Source organism: Saccopteryx leptura, chromosome 1 (genome assembly GCF_036850995.1).
Source record: "Saccopteryx leptura isolate mSacLep1 chromosome 1, mSacLep1_pri_phased_curated, whole genome shotgun sequence".
Lineage (NCBI taxonomy): Eukaryota > Metazoa > Chordata > Mammalia > Chiroptera > Emballonuridae > Saccopteryx > Saccopteryx leptura.
Genome location: NC_089503.1, coordinates 49916142 through 49939130, shown reverse-complemented (window position 1 = coordinate 49939130; position 22989 = coordinate 49916142). Strand labels below are relative to the sequence as shown.

The 22989-nt window shown below is 38.1% G+C and overlaps 1 protein-coding gene across 4 annotated transcripts in view; it reads right to left on the bottom strand.

Moving 5' to 3' along the window:
* SBF2 (SET binding factor 2) overlaps positions 1–22989 on the bottom strand; it is a 502739-nt gene that overhangs the window by 391540 nt on the left and 88210 nt on the right. The window lies entirely within an intron of this gene.

Here is a 22989-nt window from a genome sequence, read left to right as displayed (position 1 = left end):
TTGGACCACAACACTGCTCTTTCCAAACCCAATGTTATAGTCTAGGTTAAATACCCCTTCTATAGCCACCTTTCTTTAGAATCATGTACACACATAGCATTCATCACAGTAAGATCAATAATTAAAGTGTTACAAGTCTATTTCCCTATTTCCTCCAGATAAAACATTTGTTTCCCAGCATCTAACAGGATTTGACACATAGTAGATCAAAAAAATTGTTCAAATGATTCCAAAGTCATATTGTTTCTATTCTATTATGTTTCTTCTCTACACATGTACAAAAGTTGAGAAGGTGAATTCATAAAATAGCAGATTCCCAGTCTGGGAGTATTCAAAGTGAAAGAGAATGCCACCATTCCTGTTCCTTCAGTCATTTATTCACCAAATATTTATTTAGTACCTCATATATGCCACACATTGAGAATACAAGAATGAGCACAAAGTGTCTCATGACACTCTGGGGTGGGGATAGGAGAAGGCAAATATTGGCTAAATACTCAAAGCTACTAAATAAACATGAGCAACTTATCCCTGAAGTTAAGAAATACATTTGAAACAAAACATATAATGAAAGTTATCACCATGTTTGGAAAGATGAAATATCTGAATTAGAAATGAGATTAGGTTACTTGAAGACAGCAATTTTCAATCTTTTTTTCTGGCTTCCACATACATGGACATAGCCAGAGTTATGCATTCTTTCCACACATACTAAATAACTCCACTAATGAGCATGGCATGAAGCTTCAGAATGCTTGCCAGCTACACTACACCTTCTTTAAAAAAAAAAAAAAAGGCAAGCCAAAGCAGTTCTTTATGACTTGCAAAGCCAAGAACTTCAAGAGAAACCAATCCTTATTTCCTGGCCATGATGATTAGTCCAGGGATGACTAGCTGAAGGCTGCCCTCCAAGGACTCTATATTGGAGGATGTAGCAGAAACTCCTAGCTGCTCCCCTCATACCTACTTTTTTCCTTTTTTCCCGTTAAGAGATTTTATTGGGGATAGCAATATGCCCAGCTCAAAAATAAATAAGCCCACCAAATTCTGTCTCTCTTGTAGGCAGGTGTAGTTATATACTAGTTCTGCCTAAAGAGATACAAATGGAAGTCACTAAGAGCATTTCTGAGAAAGCTCTTTTTCTCATATATTTATTTAAATTTATTGGGATAACATTGGTTAATAATATTATATAAGTTTCAGGGATACAACTTTATAATACATCATCTGTATATTCTACTATGTGATCACTACCCAAAGTCTAGTCTCCTTTTGTCATCATATATTTGACTCCCTTTCCCTTCATCTACCCCCACCCTTTTTCCCCCTCTCCCTTCTCATAACCACCACACTGTTGTATGTTTTTATTTGTTTGTTTGTTTGTTTTGTATTTTTCTGGAGCTGGAAACGGAGATAGACAGACAGACTCCCACATGTGCCCGACCGGGATTCACCCGGCACGCCCACCAGGGGGCGACGCTCTGCCCACCAGGGGGCGATGCTCTGCCCCTCCAGGGCGTCGCTCTGCCACGACCAGAGCCACTCTAGCGCCTGGGGCAGAGGCCAAGGAGCCATCCCCAGCGCCCGGGCCATCTTTGCTCCAATGGAGCCTCGCTGCGGGAGGGGAAGAGAAAGACAGAGAGGAAGGAGAGGGGGAGGGGTGGAGAAGCAGATGGGCGCTTCTCCTGTGTGCCCTGGCCGGGAATCGAACCCGGGACTTCTGCATGCCAGGCCAACGCTCTACCACTGAGCCAACCAGCCAGGGCCCACACTGTTGTATGTGTATAGGAGTTTGTTTGCTACTTTTTGTTTTATATATCACATATGAGCGAAGTCATATGGTTCTTGTCCTTTTCCATCTGACTTATTTCACTTAGCGTGATACTCAAGATCCATTCATGGTCTTGCAAATGGCAATATTTCATCTTTTGTGGCTGAGTAATATCCCATTGTATATAGGGTGGGACAAAGTTAGGTTTAAAGTTGTGATTATGTGACACACAGAGTTTATTCTTGTATTATTATTTATTTATTATTGTATTATTTTGCATATAAACAACATATACCTACTTTTGTCCCACCCTGTATTTATTTATACCACATCTTCTTTGGCCAGTCATCCAACGAATAACACTTTAGTTGTTTCCATGTCTTGACTATTGTGAATAATGATGCAGTGAAAGAATGGGTACATATATCTTTGCGAATAATTGTTTTAAATTTTTCAGACAGATACCCAGAAAAGAGAAATTGCTAGGTCATATGGTAGTTCTACTTTTAATTTTTTGAGGAACCTCCATACAATTTTTCATAATGCTGCACCAATTTGCATTCCCATCAGAAGTATGCAAGTGTTCCTTTTCTCCACATTCTCTCCAAAATTTGTTATTTCTTATTGATAATAGCCACTCTAACAGGTATGAGGTGATATCTCCCAATTTTGATTTGCAATTCCCTTAAAACTAGTGAAGTGAAGCATCTTTTCCTATGATTGTTGGCCAGCTGTATGTCTGGGAAAAGGTGTCTGTTCAGGTTTTCTGCCCATTTTTTAATCAGATTGTCTGTTATTTTGTTGTTGAGTTATATGAGTTCTCTATATATTTTGGATATTAGTCCTTATTATTGGAGGTATAAACATTTGCAAATATCGTCTTCCATTTGATTGGGTGTCATTTTGTTCTGTTGATACTTTCTTTTGCTGTGCAGAAACATTTTAGTCCCACTCATTTATTTTTGCTTTTATCTCCCTGTCCTTTGGGATTAAGTTCACAAAACCCCTCTGAGATTAAGGTCTGTAAATTTAGTACCTATGTTTTCTTCTATGTGTTTTAATGTTTCAGGTCTTATATTCAAGACTTTAATCCATTTTGAGTTAATTTTTATATAAGTTGTCAGCAGTCTTATTTCATTATTTTAGATGTGGCTTTCCAATTTTCCAATACCACTTACTGAAAAGGTGGAAAAGCTCTTTTTAAAAGGAGGAATAACGACAAGATAACCTGGACATGTTATCTTTGAATATATGTATCCTGATTTATTGATGTCACCCCATTAAAAAAATAAAATTATTAAAAGAAAATAAATAAATAAATAAAAGGAGGAATATTCAGTCACATTTATAATGATCTCTTCTGTTTTCTCTTCTTTCTGCCTAGAATAAGAATATGAAAATAAGGGTGACATCCTGTAAATGGAGGAATAGAACATTAGAGCCTGAGTCTTTAATAAAATCACCAAATTGTTATACCAGCACCAAATCACCTACCTCTGGATTATTTTATAAGAAAGAAAAATACATTCCCACCTCAATTAAGTCACTATTACTTGCTTTTTCCATTATATGCAATTGAATCTCAACCTAGTGAATGCTGATAACTAATGAAACTAAATTAAAAGTCTGTCCTTGGGTGCAATGGAAGAATATAATTCACAATAACATGCACAGCCAAGACTAAAAGATATTCCCTAATGCTGAAGGCCCAAAGCAGAGTTGCTTAAAATAAGAATTCAGAGTTTAAGGCTATCTGATCAAGTCTCTTCTTTGAACTGAGTAACTAAAATAACATTGTTTTCTCTTCCATTCAAGAAAGGATATTAGAATGCAGCTAAAAAGAACATATTAAATACACTCTTTTTTAAATAAATAAATTGTCACAAGTTTTGGAGTTAAATTATCAGTACCAAACTGCCAGGCCCTCTCCAAATTCTAAACACTTATGTGGCATGCAGTTAAACAGGCAGGATCATCAAATATTTACAAGAAATGGACAAAAATGGGTATGCATAGCTTGTTTAATCTGATGGATATAGGAAAATCAGAGAGAAGGAAATCCAACACTATATGATTTCCACAGATCCCAGAATAACTAAGGACAGTCCTGTTTATGAATGGGGCTTCCCCCAGTCTACGAGCTTTTCTCTCACTGTCCCTTTCATCTGTAATTTCTTAAAAAACAGTCTTTCCAGATAAGCCATTAGTCTTACTTCCTCTGAGAAAGCAAGCTGCTTTATAGGTTCCATAAGAACATTAGAAAATACATAAAGATAGATGTGAGCAAAACTAGCAGAAATCAAAGAACCAGATAAATTCACCGAAGGACAAATCTAATACCACAGAGTGAGGTCTAGTGAAAAAATAAAATCTGACATCAGAGCTTTGAATTTAATTGAGCTAAAACACAGTGGCAAGATGAGGATGACAAAAGGAAGAAATAAAAATTTTCAATATGGCATTTTAAGAGAATCAAAAAGATCCTCAGGTACAGGAAACAAAAGAAAAAATAAACAGGGCTAACTCAAAATAAAAAGTTTTTACATGGCAAAGGAAATCATCCACAAGACATAAAAACAAATTATGAATAGGAGAAGATATTCACCAATGATACATCTGATAAAGGGTTAATATCCAAAATATAGGGTAGGGTAAAAGTCGGTTTACAGTCATTCATATGGAAAATAATACAATTAATAAAATATAATACAAGAATGAACTCTGTGTTTCATGTATTTATAACTGTAAACGTACTTTTGTCATGCCTTGTTATAGGAAACTCAATAACTTAACACCAAAAGAACAAACAATCGATTAAAAAATGGGCAGAACACCTGAATAGACATTCTGAAACAAAAAAAGAGAAACATACATATGGCCAACAGACATACGAAAAGATGCTCACTTGATCAGGCAGTGGCTCAGTGGATAGCACATCAAACTGGGACACAGAGGACCCAGGTTTGAAACCCCAAAGTCACAGACTTGAGTGCAGGCTCATCTAGCTTGAGCGTAGGCTCATCCAGCTTGAGCACGGTATCATAGACATGACTCTATGGTCGCTGGCTTGAAGCCCAAGAATGCTGGCTTGAGCCCAAGGTCGCTAGCCTGAGTAAGGGATCACTCGTTCTGCTACAGCCCCCGCCATCAAGGCACATATGAGAAAAGCAATCAATGAACAACTAAGATGCCGCACTAAAGAATTGATGCTTCTTATCTCTCCCTTCCTGTCTGTTCCTATCTGTCCCTCTATGTCTTTCTCTCTCTGTCTCTGTCACACACACAAAAAAGGTGTTCAACACCACTAATTATCAGAGAGATGCAAATTAAAACCACAATGAGAAATGCAAATTAAAACCTGTTAGAATAGCTATCATCAAGAACAAACAATAAGTGTTGGTGAGGACTAAAATACAATATAAGGAAACCCTTATGCACTGTTGGTGGGAATACAGACTGATGCAACCACTATGAAAAACAATGTGGAGGATCCTCAAAAAATTAAAAATAGAATACTATATGACTCAGCAATCCCACTTTTGGATATTCATCTGAAGAAATCCAAAACATTAATTCAAAAAGATACATGTACCCCTATGTTCACTGTACCATTACTTAAAATAGCCAAGATATGGAAGCAACCTAAGTGTCAACAGACAAATGGATAAAGAAGATGTGGTGCCTAACTGGTGGTGGCACAGTGGCTAGCACACAGACCTGGAACACTGAAGTCCCAAGTTCAAAACCCCAAGGTTGTCACTTGAACACGGGCTCATCCAGCTTGAGTACACACTCACCAGTTTGAGTGGTTGCTGGCTTGAGTGTTGATCCCATGGTTGCTGGCTTGAAGAAGGAGTCACTGGCTTGCATGGGGCCCTCTGCCCCAATCAAGGCATGTATGAGAAGCAATCAATGAACAAATGAATAATTAAAATGCTGCAACTATGAGTTGATGCTTCTCATCTCTCTCTCTCTCTCTTGAAAAAAAATGTGGTATATACTACTCGGCCATAAAAAAGAATAAAATCTTGCTACTTGCAACAACATAGATGAACCTAGTGGGTACTATGCTAAGTGAAATAAGTCAGACAGAGAATGACAAATAACATATAATTTCACTTACATGTGGAATCTAAAAACAAAATAAATGAACAAACAAAATAGAAACAAGCTCAAAGAACAAATTGATGGTTGCCAGATGGAAGAAGAGTTGGTAATACCAAAAATATGCAAAATTCTAAAAGCTATTTAACCTAGCTCATTTGCTTTCCTTAGTCTATTTGGCCAGGAGCAAGGGGTAACTGCTTGCCTTGACTATTTATAAACTATGAGCCCCCATTGTTCCTGTTACTGCTGTATTATTATTATTATTATTATTATTATTATTTACAGGGACAGAGAGAGAGAGAGATAGGGACAGACAGACAGGAACAGAGAGAGATGAGAAGCACCAATCATCAGTTTTTGGTTGCGACACCTTAGTTGTTCATTCATTGCTTTCTCATATGTGCCTTGACCACGGTCCTTCAGCAGACCAAGTAACCCCTTGCTCGAGCCAGCGACCTTGGGTCCAAGCTGGTGAGCTTTTTGCTCAAGCAAGATGAGTTCGCACTCAAGCTAGCAACCTTGGAGTCTCGAACCCAGGTTCTTCTGCATCTTAGTCCAACACTTTATCCACTGCACCACTACCTGGTCAGGTAATTGTCAGTTTCTTTCTTTTTTTTTTTTTTTTGTATTTTTCTGAAGTTAGAAATGGGGAGGCAGACAGACTCCCACATGCGCCCGACCGAGATCCACCCAGCATGCCCACCAGGGGGCGATGCTCTGCCCATCTGGGGCATTGCTCTGTTGTGACCAGAGTCACTCTAGCTCCTGAGGCAGAGGCCATGGAGGCATCCTCAGCGCCTGGGCCAACTTTGCTCCAATGGAGCCTCAGCTGCGGGAGGGGAAGAGAGAGACAGAGAGGAAGGAGGAGGGAGGGGTGGAGAAGCAGATGGGCGCTTCTCCTGTGTGCCCTGGCTGGGAATCGAACCTGGGACTCCTGTACGCCAGGCGACGCTCTACCACTGAGCCAACCGGCAGGGCCATTATTTATTTATTTTTTTTTTTTGGTATTTTTCTGAAGCTGGAAACCGGGAGAGACAGTCAGACAGACTCCCGCATGTGCCCGACCGGGATCCACCCGGCACGCCCACCAGGGGCGATGCTCTGCCCCTTCGGGGCGTCGCTCTGCCACGATCAGAACCACTCTAGCGCCTGAGGCAGAGGCCAAGGAGCCATCCCCAGCGCCAGGGCCATCTTTGCTCCAATGGAGCCTCGGCTAAGGGAGGGGAAGAGAGAGACAGAGAGGAAGGAGGGGGGGGTGGAGAAGCAAATGGGCGCTTCTCCTATGTGCCCTGGCCGGGAATCGAACCCAGGTCCCCCGCACGCCACGCCGACGCTCTACCACTGAGCCAACCGGCCAGGGCCTCAGGGCCATTATTTTTTAATAATATTAATCACTCTGCACGTACCATATAATTTACTTATTCATTACACTTAGTGCCTGTCTCACTTCACTATAAATATAAGTTCTATGACAGAGATTTTATCTGGTTCACTGTCATATCTTCAACACCCCTCTCAGTGCTTGACACAGTATGCAATCAATAAATACCTGTTATATGAGTGAACTGGCATTAAATCATAGCTAAATTTTTTAAATGGCTATAAGTTTTAAAGTGAAATCCAGAAAAATGAGCACCCACCCCCAAAAGTGTTTTTCCTGAGCACTCACAAGCCAGCTCATTAAAGATCTTTTTTTACAAAAATCACCAGTGATCTACATCTAAGTTGTTAGTTTCTGAACTCCACCCCATCCCTTTTCCATGTTTAGAAAACAATTCTTCATGTTTAGTAATAGTATCACATCATTCTGCTTAAAGTCATCACTGTCATCAACAGTGCTCTGTGATATAAAATTACAGACGATACCTAAATAGAACAATAATAATATAAATATTTATGTAAAATTGAAAAGCATCCTCCAAAAACCTTACAGAGACCACGTTCAGGTTAAAAGAACCTATAGTTGATTAAATGAGTGAAAAGTATTACTTATGAGCAGGAAGCCTTCCTGTGCTTCTTTTCAACTCAGAACATGTCTCTTCCTCCATTCCTCTGGTCTGTCAGAAAATAAGACATTTAAAACCAGAAACCAGGGTTTTATCTCACCTTGTTTATCAGTACTCAGAAGTGTCAAGAAAAGTGATTGCTGCCTAAGAGCCCAGTGCACTTCAAACAATGGAAACCACAATTAATTCATAAATTGATAGCACTTATCATATAAACTTGATAGCAGTTTATTCCTATTTTCAAAGTACATAGTACTGAATTTGAGAAAAATACTGAAGATTTCACTACCCTTGATGAAATCTTTTAGTCAGTTATGAATCCAATAGTAAAATCTAACTTTTTCATTAGAATACTATGGCCACCTGACCAGGAAGTGATGCAGTAGACAGAGCATAGGACTGGGACACAAAACACTCAGGATTGAAACCCAACGTCCCTGGATTGAGCGCGGCTCATCGGCTTGAGCGTGGGATCACTAGCTTGTCACTGGCTTGAGCACATGGTCACTGGCTTGAGCCCAAAGGCCACTAACTTAAAGCCTGAGGTCGCTGGCTTGAGCCCAAGGTCGCTGGATAGAGCAACGGGTCACTCCCTCTGCTGTAGCCCCTTGGTCAAGGCACATATGAGAAAGCAATCAATGAATAACTAAGGTGCCACTACGAAGAATTGATCAATTTAATTCTTCTCATTTCAATGCTTCTCATCTCTCTCCCTTCCTGTCTGTCCCTATCTGTTCCTCTCTCTGACCCTCCCTCTATCTCTGTCAAAAAAAAACAGAACACTATGGCTATCATAATCAAAGCTATTCCTGAGTTCACATGTACCAAGAAACTTGTAAAACCAGTCATCCCTCAATATCCTCAAGAGATTGGTTCCAGGACCCCCAAAGATACCAAAATCCTTAGATGCTCAAGTCTCTTATATAAAATGGTATAGTATTTGCATATAACCCGTATGCATCCTCTTCTACACTGAATTACACGTGATGCCTAACACAGTGAAAATGCTATATAAATAGTTTTTATACTGTACTGTTTAGAAAATAAGGACAAGAGAAAAAAGTGTGTACATGTTCTGTACAGACACAACCATTATAGTCCTAGCTACATACTACACATCAGCAACAACAGGGTTTTAATCGAGTATTTTTCATCTGTGGTTGGTTGAATCCAGAGATGCAGAATCCATGGCCATGCAACCTGTGGATAAAGCTAACTGGTCTAGCTTTGGAAGAAATAAAAGCTGCCAACTCCTTAATTAACACCGATATGTGTCATTAGATACTTGTGATTTTTAGTGTTAAAACTCTTTTATTCGTGTCTTTCTAATGTCATTTAAAACTTCCTAACTAGAATAAGACCTACCCTGTTCATTTTTTTTCTTCAAGAGAGACAGAGAGGAACAGACAGACAGAAAGGGAAAGAGATGAGAAGCATCAATTCTTCATTGCCGCTCCTTAATCTCCTTAGTTGTTCATTGATTGCTTTCTCGTATGTGCCTTAATCAGGGGGTTCCAGCTGAGCCAGTGACCCCTTGCTCAAGCCAGCGACCATGGGGTCATGTCTATGATCCCACACTAAAGTCCGGTAACCCCACGCTCAAGCTGGTGAGCCCGTGCTCAAGCTGTTGATCCCATGCTCAAGCCAGAGACCTCAGGGTTTCGAACCTGGGTCCTCTGTGTACCAGGCCAACGCTCTACCCACTGCACCACAGCCTGGTCAGGCTGTCCTGTTAATTTTTTAATTTTTAAAGAAAAGTGGCAGATGAAAAGACCTTTTTTAAAAAATCAATTTGGCCTGACCAGTGGTGGTACAGTGAATAGAGCATAGACCTGGGACGCTAAGGTCTCAGATTTGAAGCCCCCGAGGTCACCAGCTTGGGTGCAGACTCACCAGCTTGAACACTGAAAAATCAACATGATCCCAAGGTCGCTGGCTTAAGCAAGAGGTCATTTGCTCTGCTGTGGCCCCTTGTCAAGGCACATATGCGAAAACAATCAATGAACAACTATGGTGCCTCAACGAAGAACTGATGCTTCTCATCTCTCTTCCTGCCTGCCTGTCTGTCCCTATCTGTCCCTCTCTCTGTCTCTGTCACACACACACAAAAAAGTAGTCTGGTGATGATAAGATTTGCTAGAATAGTAGACACAGCCACATCACTGATAAATTTACAACTGATTAATAAATTTTTAATTTTCAAACATTAACAAACTTTTCTTCAATAAATATATATATTTGTGTTTTGTCACCTTAGCAACACTTTTCTCCTAAACTTTGGTATATTGGTGATATTACTGAATCAAACTAGAGACCATCAAATACTTCACTTTTTAAAGCTGACACATTTATAAGCTGTAAGGAGATGACAATGCACAGTAATATCCGTAACTGGAAAAGTTCCAGATGAACACTCAAAGCACCATACACATTCAAGCAAAAAGATGTGAACATATTTCATGCAGTATATAGGGTGTCTAGATGATCAAAGACCTCGATTAGTCCAAGAACTGGGGGGTGTGAGATGGACAGTATCAAAATATCATTCTCTGTATATCTTTGAAAATTGATTATATAACCTAGAAAATTGATACTCTCTTTTAATAGCCGTTGTCTGTTATAATCAAACTATACTGTTCACAAAAATTAGGAGATATTTTAAAGCTTCATGTTCATTTTAAAATATACCCTAATTTTTGTGAGCAGTATATATATACCTATATATATACCTATATATACCTATATATACTATATATATATATATATATATTGCTACAGATAAATAAAATCTCAGAGTTCAGTATTCTTTCTTCCATATCACAAAGCCTTTCACATAAAATGTTTTTATATCTAAGTTTGGCTACCATCTATAGCAATTAATACTTTAATAAAGAAATTCTATAACTATAATTGTCAAATTCTATAATTGTCAAAGTCACCCCACAGATCTGAATATACCAAAAATTTCTGGCTTGAAGAGGAAAACTTGACTCAGCAGAACAGGTAACACCTGAGAAAACTGCTCTGAGTTCCTATGGCTAGCCTCTTCAGTCCCCTCATTTCTTCCAATGTCCTCCTCCTCACTAAAGGTAAATATCAAAAAAATAAAATGTTCGACCTGGCCTGAGGTGGCAAAGTGGCTAAAGCATTGACCTGGAATGCTGAGGTCACTGGTTCGAAACCCAGGGCTTGCCCAGTCAAGGCACATACGACAATCAATGAACTAAAGTGAAGCAACCATGAGTTGATACTTCTCGTTCCCCTGCACGCTCTCTCTCTCTCCTCTCTGTAAAATCAATAAATAAAATCTTTAAAACAAAAATAAAAAATAAAGGGTTCAAGTAGCATCCAAAGATTCTACAGAGCCAAGTGAAATCTATGAAACACAATGGGACTTGTTGCTATCTGACTATTCGCCTTTTTTACATGATGATGCACTATTTTCAAGTATTCCAGGGCACCTTTATTCAGTCATGCCTTTGGCATTCTATCTAAAGTCTTTAGTTAAAGGCTTAATTAAAGGTCGCAAAGATGTTCGGCTAAGTTTTCTTTTAAAACCTTTACAATTTTAGCTCTCTTGGGTCCTCATTTCCAAGATGACTAAGAAGAAACAACAGTAATCTAAAATGGCAGCACCCATGTGCTGCCTATTTGCTGTACCAACTGTGTCTGATGTGTGTCCAAGGACAAGGCGACTAAGAAGTTCATTACTGAAAACCTACTAGACACTGCAGCCATTAGGGACATTTTTGAAGCAAGTGTCTCGTGAAGCCTGGAAAAACTGAACACCCTCCCCACGCTGGTTTAGACCGGCGGGTGCTGCCCCACAACCTCCCCCAAAGCCCATGTAAGAAGCTAAGTTCTTAAGGCAGTTCTCAAACTTTTTGAAGTTGGGACGCATTTAAAATCCTACAAATAATTGTAGGTGTACTATATACAAATTTCTGAGAAATATACAAATATTAAATATTAAAGAAAAAATATAAAGTCCAAGTGTGCTTTTATAGTAATTAAACAAAATAAATATGCAGAATTAAATTTATTCTGACATTAAAAAACATTTTTGTTACATTTTTTGAGTTATACTTTTTAGAATTCATAAAAAAGAGGGGTTAAAAAATTTAAAAACGACAAAAAAGTTATCTTTTTTTATATAGAGATACGTACATTCTTAGTAAGATTTAATATATTCGGCAGGTCCCAGCATGAATGTGTTAAGTTTTTTATTCTTGTGTTTATGAGACATGAGCCTGATGTGTCCTAGTGATTTCCTCAATGTTTGAGCATATATCTGAAAGGCAAACTCTCATTTCCTCGTCAATACATTGAAGAATTCTTCTCTTTTTACTCTTAATTGTGTTGAGGGTAGAAAATCCTAATTCACAAAATAGGATGTTGAAAATTGTAGTAAAATGTTCAAAACTTTTTTAGATATTGCCACATATTCTTCTTTTATAGAAATCCAAAAGGCTTCAAGAGACAATCCCTTATATTTAATCATCAATCCAGGATCAGTGGATATAGCTGCCAGTTCTTCTTCTTCTGTTAATGTTAAACCAAAATCACTTGAAGCTTCTATGAATGGGTTTCTAATCCAATACTATTCAGTGTTAAGTGATTGAAAATGCTATAAATTAAATTCTGCCCGTCAGCCTTCAAGTCCTATTTTATTTACACTTAACTTTTGCTCACTTCCAGAATCAGATTCTTCAATATCACGCTTCTTTTTGAGAAATCTATCCATTTTATTTGGGTGTATTTATCTAAAAATAATATAATGAAGTGTTAATAACACTGGGGAGCAAAATTTTTGTTGCATCCACAAAAACACTTGTTCTTACCTAATTCAAGTGTGCTGATCTCAATCAAATCTGACATTAGTTTTTCTCTGTAAGCTACAGTTTTTTTGCAATTCAAGATTTTAGGTTTTCATCTTATTGTAAAATTTTCAACATTTAGTTTAACATAATGAAGTAGAATGTCTTCTTGGGCATCTTTGTGTAAAAATAATAATTTATATAATGTAGTAAATACACTAATATACTAAAAGATATGACTGCATCAGAATTTGTCTACAATTTTGAAATACAACATATTAAAACACTTATTTTAATTATAAAATTTGCACAAGTCTTATTTAAATTCTATTCAGGCAAAAATTTGCATTTGTAGCTCTTGCGTTTGTGTACTTGTTGAGGACAATCTCGTCTGATGCTCCAGCAGTAGTCTGCTCATCACTAACAGCTCCAAGATTTTCGGGAAACTTATCAAGGTGACTGTTCAGAAAGTGAATCTTAACGCTCATGTTACATTCAATGTTGCGGAAAGCCAACAGCATCCTTTGAACCAGAAGTTCATAGTTTTCTGCTTCTTTGTTGCCAAGAAAGTTCTTTGTAACTGCCACAAAAGACTGCCATGCTGCTTTCTCCTCCTTATTCATCTTTCTGGCAAATTCTTTGTCACGTATGTGGATTCAAATTTGAGGTCCATTGAATACACCTGCTTTTATCTTCTCAAAAGACAAGGCAGGCAAAGCAGAAATAATATGTTGAAAGAATTCACTTTCTCTATTCAAAGCCTGAACAAACTGCTTCATTAAGCCAAGTTTGATGTGAAGAGGAGGAAAAATGATCCTGTCTCGATTAACTACAGGTTCATTCACAATATTTTGCATCCCTACTTCCAGAGCTTCACGTTTCGGCCACTCCTTCTGTGTCCAGTGTTTATCCTGAGCTCGGCTGTCCCACAAACACAGAAAGCAAGGATACTTCGTGAAACCTCTCTGTTGTCCTAGCAGGAAATTTACCATTTTAAGATCCACACAAATGATCCAGTTATGCTCCTCATACTTCAGTAAGTCGAGGACAATTTTTATGTCATTATAATATTCTCACAGATGAGTTGAATAAGCAATTGGAAACGCTGCATAAACATTACCATTGTGTAGGAGAACACATTTCCAACTCTGTTTAGAGCTGTCAAGAAATAGCCACTCTTCTGCTGGACTGTAAGTGATAACACCTAGCTGGCTGAGAAGACTACTGATACCATGACAGTAAACAAACTGTTTGTCTTCGGTAAAAAAGTCCACAAAAATTTGTTCATACTTCCTGGAATGGGATACTTTAGCTGACTGGTGAAGTACATTCTTTTCTTGAAGCCTGGAGGCTAATAACTCAGCTGCTTCCTTGGATAGGCCCAAATCTCTTACTAAGTCATTCAATTCGGGTTGTCTAAACTGCTGAGGAGTTCATAACTGCTTGGCATCAGAAGAAGGCCCTTCAGATTCTACAACCATTTCTTCATGCATCTTATCAAAACACACTTGATCACCATGTTCACTTTCTTCGTCCTTAGAAGAAACAAAACCATTGAAAACTGGAACCAGGAGTGTCTCAGAGTGTCGGATAGATTGTAATGCTGAAGGAATATTAGGATATGTGATCATATGCCGTTTTTTCTTGCCGATGCCCTTTGTATGGATTTGACAGAAATAACACGTCAGTGCTATGGTCCTTAGGTTCACGCCAAACCATGGGAATACCAAAAGGGATTCCTTTGCATTTTCCTTTGTCTACTCATGAAGCATTTTCTCACAATTATGACACACAATATGAGGAGCCCAATTCTTATCTTGATCGCCAAGGGGAACTTGAAAATAGGCTATATATGCACGTGTCACAAATGATGAAATATTGCGCCTTTGACATTGAAGTGTGTAACAACCACATATATAACAGAAGGTGTCAGGACTATTCTCACATTTACGCCTACTCGAAGAAGCCATGATTCAATCTTGAAACAAAATAAGAGGGTGTTTTTATCAGATAGTAATTTTTTACATTTAAAAACAACTACAATTATGTAAAAGTGATGTTTGTAAAACATTAATTGCTTTGTGGTCATATTCAATCCAAGAGTAGTTGCCCTTTACCTCAAATTTAAAAAGCAATGCATGCCATTAACTGTAACAAAAAGAAATTAAAATTGCATAAAAACTAGAGCATGCACCAAAAAACGGATTTCAGATTTGGAATCAGCAATGCAGAAATATATAGAAAGAGTTCTAAAACCTCATGCAACAGAAAATAAAAAAAATTTGTTCCCCAGTGTAATAAATATAGTAATGATGTGTTAACAAAAACAGCAGTATTTTCGTAATAAAATGGTATAATAGAGTAACTATATTTATTTTTATATCTGGGCACATGGTGCGAACAAGCGCAGCTAGTAATTCTAGGTCCTGAGTGGGAATGGTGCGGAATTAAGAAAATACGGGGTCAGGAGGGCCCTGTAATGCTGCTGGCAAGAACAAAGTGCACCCAAAAACCACATCTTGCTTTATTTATAGGGCAAAGTGAGGCCATTAGCAAATCAATGGTTTCAGATCACGTTTCCAAGACAACCCAAGAATTTTACTAAGTGCAGAAAACCCCCACCATACATATCATCTTAACTTTACACCAACAAAGGATATAAGAAACTTGCCTCCAGTCTTTCCGGGGAACATGGGGGTTAGTGTAAACAATCCAGCACCACAGCTTAACAGCCTTATGCAATCTAATCAGGCAAGTGAGGTGGGGGATTGGGCAGACTGTCAGCTTACAGCCAATTCTCCACACCTCTGTCCCCTAAAAATCTAAACTCCAAAAACCCTGTTGGTCTTTTGATCCCCAACAGGCACATACTTCTCTGGAATACCATAGGGCGCACCTGGAAATCTTCTAGGGCACACCAGTGCACCCTGGTGCACACACTGAGAACCACTGCCTTAAGGACTAAAGAAAAGTTCTCTGGAAAAAAATTAAAATTAAAATTGCACTTTAAAAAAGGGTTTTATGCCTGACTGGGCGGTGGTGCAGTGGATAGAGCATTGAACTGGGATGCAGAGGACCCAGGTTTGAGACCTCAAGGTCACCAGCTTGAGCATGGGCTCATCCAGTTTGAGCAACGCTCACCAGCTTGGACCCAAGGTCGCTGGCTTAAGCAAGGGGTTACTCCGTCTGCTGTAGCCCCACAGTCAAGGCACATATGAGAAAGCAATCATTGAACAACTAAAGTGCCACAACGAAAAACTGATGATTGATGCTTCTCATCTCTGCATTCCTGTCTGTCTGTCCCTATCTATCCCTCTCTCTGACTCTTGCTCTGTCTCTGTAAAAAGAGAAAAAGAAAAAAAGAAGAAAAAAGCTTTATAGTTTTAGCTTTCATATTCAGTCTATATTTATTTCAGATTAACTTTTATGTATGGTGTGAGGTAAGGTCAAGGTTCATTTCTTTTTTCCAAATGGGTATTCAGTTGTTCCAGCACCATTTGTTAACAACCTTATCTTTTCCACAACTGAATTACCCTGGCAACTCTACTGAAAATCAATTATATGTGTGGGTCTGCTTCTAGAGTGTTGTATGATCTACATGTCTATAGTTAAACCAAGGCCACACTGTCTTGCATATATTGAGCTTTATAATATGTCTTGAAACCAGGTAGTGCAGCTCCTCCAACTTTGTTCTTTCTTCTCCAAATTGTTTTGGTTATTTGCTATACAAAATGTCTTAGAGATTTGTTTAGGTCACTGTATAAAGCTCGATATCTCATACTTTTATAAAAAAAAATTTAGCACTAAATATACATAAGAAAATTTATCACCTTAACTAAATATTTTTAAGTGTACAGGTCAGTAGAGTTAAACACATTCACACTTTCTACAACCAAACTCTAGAACAGCAGTTCTCAACCTGTGGGTTGCAACCCCGGCGGGGGTCGAACAACCAAACACAGGGGTCGATGGGGTCACGACCCACAGGTTGAGAACCACTGCTCTAGAAGTCCTTCCTCTTGCAAAACTGAAAATCTATACCCATTAAACAACTACCCATTCTTCCTTCACCCAAACCCTAGGCACGCACTAGAAGCCTAGAAACATGACTACTATCTGTCTCTAAGAAGTTGACTATTCTAGGTACTTCACATTAATGGAATTATGTAGTATTTGTCTTTTAGTGACTGGCTTATTCACTTAGAATAATGTCCCCAAGGTATATCTATGTTGTAGTATAAGTTAGAATTTCCTTCTTTTTTAAGATAGAATAATAGTTCATTGTATGTATATACCACATTTTGTTTATCCAAAATGTGTCATATCATTTTTAGGTGTTTATCATCTGTAAATAGATACCTAGGTTGCTTCCACCTTTGGGCTATAGTATTGTAATTAACGCCACTACGGGTGAAGTAAAAATATCTGTTCAAGTCCCTACCTTCAGTTCTTTTGGGTATATACCCAGAAGTAAAATTGCTGGACTATATAATAATTATATATTGTCCACTTCTTTGAGGAACACCATATAGTTTTCCATAGCAGCTGTACCATTTTACATTTCTAGCAACAGTACACAAAGACTGTAATTTTTATATCCTTGCCAACACTTGTTATTTTCTGTTGTTTTTAATAGTAGCCATCATCATAGGTATAAAATGATATCTCACTGTGGTTTTGATTTGCATTTCCCTAATGATTAGTGATATAGGCATCTTTTCTGTGATTGTTAGCCATGTTATATCTTTTATTTCACACCTTTTAACAGTTGCATTATATTCTGGTGAATAATTGTGGCACCAGTAGTTCAATCAGTCTCCTACTGATGGACATTTAGGTAGTTTCCAATCTTTTGCCACAAATAACCTTATACATGGGTATGTATAAGTAATCACACAAATCAGTTTGTTCAGGAATAGTCTCAACCTTATACATGGGTATGTATAAGTAACCATACAAATCAGTTTGTTCAGGAATAGTTTCAGTTTATGCATGTTTTCCAATTCACTACCTTTCACTCTCAAAAGCATTCTGATAAGACAATTACATAAAAGACTAGTAGCAAGGATTGAGCATGCAATCATAGACATGACCCCATGGTCACTGGCTTGAGCCCAAAGGTCACTAGCTTGAGCTCAAGGTTGCTGGCTTGAGGAAAGGGTCACTCGCTCTGCTGTAGCCTCCCAGTCAAGGCACATATGAGAGAGCAATCAATGAACAACTAAGGTGTCACAACAAAGAATTGATGCTTCTCATCTTTCTCCCTTCCTATCTGTCCCTATCAGTCCCTCTCTCTCCTCTCTGTGTCTGTCAAAACAAACAAATAAATAAATACAATGAAAAATTCAGTTAATAATTCTATTATGTTTTTAAATAAACTTTGAGAGATGTTAGATAAATTAATTTTATACTTGACACAACAAAATAGACATTAGATGATCAGAATTGCTATTAATTACATAATGTGTAAGAAGGGCCAGACTATTTTCAAACCAGATGACTTTGTAATAAGTTAGACCTGAGTATTTCTACACCTTCCTTAGGAAGTTCTCTGTGGCATCGCAGCACCAGGTATAGAAGAACCCCAGCATGGCAAGAAAACCTTGTCTAAGATGGATCTGATAGTACTGAAGTAGCAGACCACAGATACTGGGCAGGTGAAAGATTCAGTAGTGTAACTGAGGCTATCAATGCGTTAGTAAAATAAGCAGAATTATAAGTAACTGAAAGTGTCCAGTATATAAAAATAGGCCATTTTGGTGAGCATGGAGGAATGTGAGAAAAATAGCACCAAGATTTACTATCCTCCACCTCAGAGATGTTAAGAGAATCTACTGTCTCAGATGCATCCTTTAAACTCTGTCAGGTTTCAACCTGCGTGTGGTTTTATCACTTCAAAGAGACAACTGTCTGGAAGTAGGAAACAAAAATGTGAGCTCAAACCACCACTTTTCAGCTTAAACCCCATTTATATCCACTTGCTTTGTTGTAAACATAACTTTAAAAATCCCTTTTGCAGTCCTTAGTATATTTTAGAAGCCCCATCTTCATACTTCATAGCCATACAATTTTATGTTTACAGCCTCAACTCTATAAAAATCAAGTCCTTCCATATGTCCTCCATCTTTAAAATTGAATTCATCAACAAGCACTCTACATCAGCACAGAAAGTTTAGATGCTACCTAAGCATCTTTTATAATCATACATTTTTTACTTTTAGCTGTCTTCTTGTATTTCTCAAATCTCTCTAGCTGACAAATTATCATGTCTATCTTTATTCTAAATGATTACTTACATAGTGGCTTATTATACTCACATGCAAGAACCAGTGTTTTTGCCAGTTATATTTCACCTTCTTAGACAAAGGATGTACAACTCCAGCCTTTTAAAATCTTTGTGGCCCTGGCCGGTTGGCTCAGTGGTAGAGCGTCGGCCTGGCATGCAGAAGTCCCGGGTTCAATTCCCGGACAGGGCACACAGGAGAAGCGCCCATCTGCTTCTCCAACCCTCCCCCTCTCCTTCCTCTCTGTCTCTCTCTTCCCCTCCCGCAGCCAAGGCTCCATTGGAGCAAAGATGGCCGGGGGCGCTGGGAATGGCTCCTTGGCCTCTGCCCCAGGCGCTAGAGTGGCTCTGGTCGTGGCAGAGCATCGCCCCGGAGGGGCAGAGCATCGCCCCCTGGTGGGCAAAACGTCGCCCCCTGGTGGGCGTGCCGGATGGATCCCGGTCGGGCGCATGCGGGAGTCTGTCTGACTGTCTCTCCCCGTTTTTAGCTTCAGAAAAATACAAAAAAAAAATCTTTGTGAACCCTGATTCTGTTATCCAATATGTGATCTACCTCTCTCCTTCTCCTGTCATGCATTTTCCTCTATCAAGAGGGGAGAAAAGTCTCTTCCATCCTTTCTATACTCAGTTACCTGAACAAATAAACATTATTTATCTCTAGGTCAGAATGATGACTGCTACCTCATTTGTTGTACTCAATACATTCCAAACAGCGTAAAAAATAAAAATATTGTACTTATACTTAACTGCTCTGCCCACAAATAGCATCCGATACTAAGGGTACTTCTATGCTACAAATGCAGAATATTAAATACAAGATTTTTTCCCTCTTGTCTTCAATCTATACTTACAGTTACAGAAAACTGGATTCATATTGAAGGTAGTCAAATCACTAACCTCCAATTTGAATAACTAATTTCTTAAGAACTCAACTTTAGAAATTCTAACTAAATATTTATTCCTCTTTTACTCAAGTCGCATTTTTTTTTAGCACTTTAAAAAAAAGATTTTATTTATTGATTTTACATGGAAAAGAGAGAGAAGGGCAGGGGGGTAAGAAGTATCAACTCATAGTTGCTTCACTTTAGTTGTTCAATGATTGCTCCTCATGTGCGCCTTGATCAGGCAAGCCCAGGGTTTCAAACCAGCAACCTTACCATGCCAGGTTGACAGTTTATCCACTGAGCCACCACAGGCCAGGCAGTGCTTCAGTCTTCTTTTAAAAACTAGGTAAATCTACAAGTGTCCCAGTGCAGATATTTCCCTGTAAAGATATAGCACATTTTTCTGAATTATGATATAAAAGAATTAGAGCATCTTTTTAAAAAGCTAGTGCCTAAACAATACTAGTTTGCCAAGGTCCAAAACCTAGCCAATGAAAACATTCGTTCCCATAATCCAAAATAGATTGTTAGCCATAGAATGCCTCTGAAAAACAATTCTTAAATTTTCTTTGAAATACTGTCACTAAAATTAACTGAAATTTTATTTATACGACAGTCTGTGGTTTCCTTGTAGGCTTAAAAAACACAAGAAAAAGATAAAAATATCCCAGAATTGGAAAGGTAGTCATTATGTTTGGTTTAGCTTATTTTCATATTTTTATTTTTAAAATCCACCCAATTTAAAGTTCAGTATTTCCCAATAGAAGAAAAAGAAGGCAATATCTTTATATAAAAAACAAAAGAATAAATTCAGCATTCTCTAAATTAAATTTGGGATCTGACTTTTTAAGGAATAAATGCCTAAAATCCTTTGCAACAGCCATAAACTTTAGTCTTCGGACTGAACACAATTATCTTTTATTTAAAAGTTAAACACATCAAACATATGCTGTCTGAGGAGGAGAGGTAGGAACAGAAAATAATTTCAGTATAATATTATGCTCTGAACCCAGATTTGTCCTCAGATAAAATAAATAAGTGAAGCCGGTTTCCATCTAATAATGCAGCATTCTTTCAACATTTCTAAACCTTAGTTTTTCCAAATCATAGAACCCTATTTTCAGATCTTGCATTTACACTAAAATACAAATGCTAACCATAGTTTAAGCATCACTCTCAGAATATTCTCAGATCTTGGCTGACACTAAGAGTAAAAAAACCTAGATTTGAATTCTAGCTCTGCTGTATCTTAGCTGTTAGACCAGGGGTCCCCAAACTTTTTACACAGGGGCCCAGTTCACTGTCCCTCAGACCATTGGAGGACTAGACTATAAAAAAAACTATGAACAAATCCCTATGCACACTGCACATTATCTTATTTTAAAGTAAAAAAACAAAACGGGAACAAATATAATATTTAAAATAAAGAACAAGTAAATTTAAATCAACAAACTGACCAGTATTTCAATAGGAACTATGCTCCTCTCACTGACCACCAATGAAAGAGGTGCCCCTTCCGGAAGTGCGGTGGGGGCTAGATAAATGGCCTCAGGGGGCCGCATGCAGCCTGCAGACTATAGTTTGGGGATCCCTGTGTTAGACACTAGTGAAATTGTTTAAACTACCTAGTCCTCAGTTTACTTATCTATAAATGTGATATACTACTATGTATCATCTAATTTTTGTTAATTAAATTCATCATAGTCTATCAATTCTATGCAACCATTAAATACAGTAATACTTCAGTTTTCATTGGCTTTAGTTATCGTCGGTTTCGGGTTTTGTCGATTTTTTCCGCTAAAAAAATTGTCTCGGTTTTCATTGGTTGCCTCAGATTTTGCTGGCATGCCCACATGACCTGGCCACTAATTTTGCAAAAACAAAGGGTGACCCACACATTCTCCTGCTCGGTGTGGCATTGTTTCTCGTTGTATGAGCATCACCCCATGAGTCTAGTCAAACAATTCCATTGCTTTCCAGTGTTTTTGTGCTTTTTTTATTGATTGCGAGTGCTAATACTACAATTACATGTAACATATACATTATTTGCACCTCTCTTTCCTCTCCTTGCCATCTTCCATACGCCAAGAAGAGTCTTCAGAAAGGTAAACATCATGTTAAATGTTCATTTATTCTTTACATTAGTCTTTTATATTCATTTTATATTAATTTATTGTTTTTAGTATTAAACATTACATTTATTCTCTAAAAAATGTGTTTTTGGTATGTATTTTGGAGTGTCCAGAACAAATTAATTGTATTTACACTGATTCATATGGAAATAATTGCCTCAGTTTTCGTTGATTTCGGATTTTGCCGATTATTTTCAGATGGATTATTGATGAAAACCAAGGCATCACTGTATTAACATTAATGTTATATGCTAAAAGTTGTTCCACTACCTAGCAAAGGGTAAGATTTTTTTCCCCTATAAATCATCAGAAAAGGGTCACTACTACCCTGGAATCAACACACCTCTTAAGAACTGAGCCAGATCACCTTCAGTTAGACTAAGATTTTATTAGGCCTGTCTCCAGTCTAGAAGCTATTGGAGTTCCTCTATTACATAGTATTTTGCAGTTATTCAAGTTTATTGCTGTTCATATACAGAACAGTTGTATGTCCCTAACACAAAGTATTGCCCAAAGCAATAAATAATAAAAAGGCAATGAAAGCCCTGGCCAGTGAGTTCAGTAAGTTAGAGTGATATCTTATATGCCAAAGTTGTGGGTTCAATTTCCACTCAGGGCACATATAAGAATCCATCAATGAATGCATAAATAAGTTGAATAGCAAATTAATGTCTGTCACTCTATCACTCCCTTGCTCTATAATCAATAAAGACAGCTTGATCAGGTGGTGGCACAGTGAATAGAGTGTCAGACTGGGATGCAGAAGACCCAGGTTTGAAACCCCAAGGTCGCCAGCTTGAACACAGGCTCACCAGCTTGAGTGTGGGGTCACTGGATTGAGCATGTGATCATAGACACGACCTCATGGTCACTGGCTTGAGCCCAAAGGTCACTAGCTTGAGCTCAAGGTTGCTGGCTTGAGCAAAGGGTCACTCGCTCTGCTGTAGCCTCCCAGTCAAGGCACATATGAGAGAGCAATCAATGAACAA